The sequence below is a fragment of the Symphalangus syndactylus genome, chromosome 2 (assembly GCF_028878055.3).
Source record: "Symphalangus syndactylus isolate Jambi chromosome 2, NHGRI_mSymSyn1-v2.1_pri, whole genome shotgun sequence".
Lineage (NCBI taxonomy): Eukaryota > Metazoa > Chordata > Mammalia > Primates > Hylobatidae > Symphalangus > Symphalangus syndactylus.
The window spans coordinates 18,443,613-18,447,409 of record NC_072424.2 but is presented as its reverse complement, the minus strand read 5'-3'; positions in this window follow the sequence as shown (position 1 = coordinate 18,447,409).

The following is a 3,797-nucleotide window of genomic DNA, read 5'->3' as shown; positions in this document are numbered from 1 at the left end:
TGTAATTAGTTTATCTTTAATTAACTTGTAATGAATTCTTGCATAAAGAGTTATTGTTTCTCAGTAGTGCCAAACGTTCATTTTCTTGTTTCTCTTTGTGTTCCAATTCTTGGTTCCAGAGGTACTCATAAATTAGCACAGTTTTGCAATAGCTACACATGGTAGCTGAGGAATAATTTGCAATGTTAAAACAGTGCATATTATTCTTAAATTTGTATTTATGTAGATCTAGAAGTAATATGCCTGAAGTGTGTTATATATTCTTTATATAGGGGGCTAGATGGAAATTGAACACTAAAATTAGGAATAGTTTTACTTCTATAAAATATATTTAATATGCTTTGATTACATTTTCCAAAAATTAAATACAACTTCAGCTTTAAAAACTCTTGATGTAAAAATTTTATATTCCTTAATTAAAATTTGGATTTTGCATACACATATACTTTGGAATATTTTAGAAAAATAACCTATCTATCTTGAAAGCATGAAAACAATTTTAATTTTTAAAATCAATCTATATTTTTAATGAAAATTCATTCTAATTTTATACATTTTGAATATTATTACATTTTATTATTTAATAGTTTAGGGCATTGCTATCAATCTAACACAAATTATATGAAAATTTTTATTTTTGAGACAGGGTCTCGCTCTGTGGCCCAGGTGTGATCACACCTCACTGCAGCCTTGATCTCCTGGGGTCAGGCAATCCTCCCATCTCAGCCTCCAGAGCAGCTGGGACTACAGGCACATGCCACCACACTTGGCTCATTAAAAAAAATTGTTTTATAGATACGGGATTTTGCTATGTTGCGCAGGCTGGTCTCAAACTCCTGTGCTTGAGCAATCCTCCTGCCTCGGCCTCTCAAAGTGCTGGAATTGGCATGAGCCACTGTGCATGGCCTGAAAATCTTGATTATAAAAATATAATTTTGCTAAAATGAAGTCAGGAAAAATAAAACTTGTGAAATAAATATAATGTATGAATGATGTATACATTTGTTACATATCAAACACCACTAGCCCATTAATAGAACACTCAGACATAAGCAACACTAAATTTAGTTGTTTGATATTTTGCCAGCCTTCAGTTATATTAAAACCCAACTTTATACATATTTTAAACTTTGTCCATGTGAAGGTATATGGACTAATTCTGTTTATGTGGTATATCCATTTATTGACTTGCATGTATTAAACCATCCCTGCATTCCTGGAATGAAATCCACTTGATCATGGTGGATTATCTTTTTGATATGTTGAATTTGGCTAGCTGGTATTTTGTTGAGGATTTTTGCATCTGTGTTCATCAGGGATGTTGGTCTGGAGTTTTCTTTTTTTGTTATGTCTTGTCCTGGTTTTGGTATTAGGGTAGTACTGGTTTCATAGAATGACTTACAGAGGATTCCCTCTTTCTGTATCTTTTGGAATAGTTTTGGCAAGATTGGTACCAGTTCTTCTTTGAATGCCTGATAGAATTTGGTGCTGGATTTTTTTTCTTAGCAATTTTAAAATTATTGTTTCAATTCGCTACTTGTTATTGGTTTGTTTAGAGTTTCTTTTTCTTTCTAATTTAATCTAGGAGGTTTGTATATTTACAGGAATTTACCCATCTCCTCTAGATTTTCTAGTTTGTGCATGTAAAAGTGTTCACTGTAGCCTTAAATGATCTTTTGTGTTTCTGTGATATAGGTTGTAATATCTACTGTTTTGTTTCTAATGAAGCTTATTTGGATCTTCTCTCTTTATTTCTTGGTTAATCTTGCTAATTATCTATGAATTTTGTTTATCTTTCTGAAGAACCAGCTTTTTGTTTCAATTATCTTTTGTATCTTTTTTTCAATTTATTTAGTTCTGCTCTTTGTTATTTCTTTTCTTCTGCTGGGTTTGAGTTTGATTTTTTCTTGTTTTTCTAGTTCCTCGAGATGTGACATCATATTGTCTATTTGTGCTCTTTCAGACTTTGGATGTAGGCATTTAATGCTATGTACTTTCTTCTTAGCACCACTTTTGCTGTATCCCAGAGATTTTGATAAATTGTGTCACTATTATCATTCAATTCAAATAATTTTTAAATTTCCATCTTGGTTTCATTATTGACCCAAAGATTGTCCAGGAGCAGATTATTTAATTTCAATGTATTTGTATAATTTTGAGGGTTCTTTTTGGAGTTAATTTCCAGCTTTATTCCACTGGCCTGAGAGGGTACTTTATATAATTTTGATTTTCTTAAATTTGCTGAGACTTGTTTTCTGGTCTATCATATAGTCTATCTTGGAGAATGTTCCATGTACTGAAGAAAAGAATGTATATTCTGCAGTTGTTGGGTAGAATATTCTGTAAATATCTGTTAAGTCCATTTGTTCTAAGGCACAGTTTAAATTCATTGTTTTTTTGTTGACTTTCTGTCTTGATGACCTGTCTAGTGCTGTCAGTGGAGTACTGAAGTCCCCCACTATTATTGTGTTGCCATGTATGTCATTTCTTAGGTCTAGTAATAATTGTTTTATAAATATGGGAGCTCTAGTGTTAGGTGCATATATATTTGGGATTGTGATATTTTTCTGTGAGACTGATCCTTTTATCATTGTACAATGTCCCTCTTTCTTTTGTTTGTTTTTTTGAGATCGAGTCTTGCTCTGCCGCCCAGGCTGGAGTGCAGTGGCGTGATCTCGGCTCACTGCAAGCTCTGCCTCCTGGGTTCATGCCATTCTCTTGCCTCAGCCTCCCGAGTAGCTGGGACTACAGGCACGCACCACCGCCTGGCTAATTTTTTGTATTTTTAGTAGAGATGGGGTTTCACTGTGTTAGCCAGGATGGTCTTGATCTCCTGACCTCGTGATCCACCCGTCTTGGCCTCCCAAAGTGCTGGGATTACAGGCGTGAGCCACCGCGCCCAGCCCCTTTGTCTTTTTAAACTGTTTTTGCTTTAAACTTTGTTTTGTCTGATATAAGAATAGCTACTCCTTCTTGCTTTTGGTTTCCATTTGCATGGAATATCTTTTTCCACCCCTTTACCTTAAATTTATGTGAGTCCTTATGCATTCAGTGAGTCTCTTGAAGGCAGCACATGCTTGGCCTCATGGATTTTTATCTGTTCTGCCATTCTGTGTCTTTTAAGTGGGGTTTTTAGGTCATTTACATTCAACGTTAGTATTGAGATGTGAGGTACCATTTTATTCATTGTGCTAGTTGCTGCCTGAATACTTTTTTTTCACTGTGTTATTGTTTTGTAGTGCCTGTGAGATTTATGCTTTAAAGAGGTTCTATCTGGTGTATTTCGAGGTTTTGTTTCAAGATTTAAAACTCCTTTTTAGCATTTCTTATAATGCTGGCTTGGTAGTGGTGAATTCTCTCAGCATTTGTTTGTCTGAGAAAGGCTTCTCTCCTTCATTTATGAAGCTTAGTTTTGCTGGATACAAAATTATTGGCTGGCAAATATTTTGCTCAAGGGGGCTAAAGATAGGACCCCAATCCCTTCTGGCTTGTAGGGGGTTTCTGGTGAGAAATCTGCTGTTAATCTGATAGGTTTTCCTTTATAGGTTACCTGATGCTTTTGCCTCACAACTCTTGATTCTTTTCTTCGTCTTGACTTTAGATAACCTGATGACTATGTGCCTAGGTGATGATTTTTTGTGATGAATTTCCCAGGTGTTTTTTTGAGTTTCTTGTATTGGGATGTCTAGATCTCTAGTGAGGCCAGGGAAGTTTTTTTTTTTCAATTATTCCCTCAAATATGTTTTCCAAACTTTTAGATTTCTCCTCTTCCTCAGGAACACCAATTATTCTTAGGT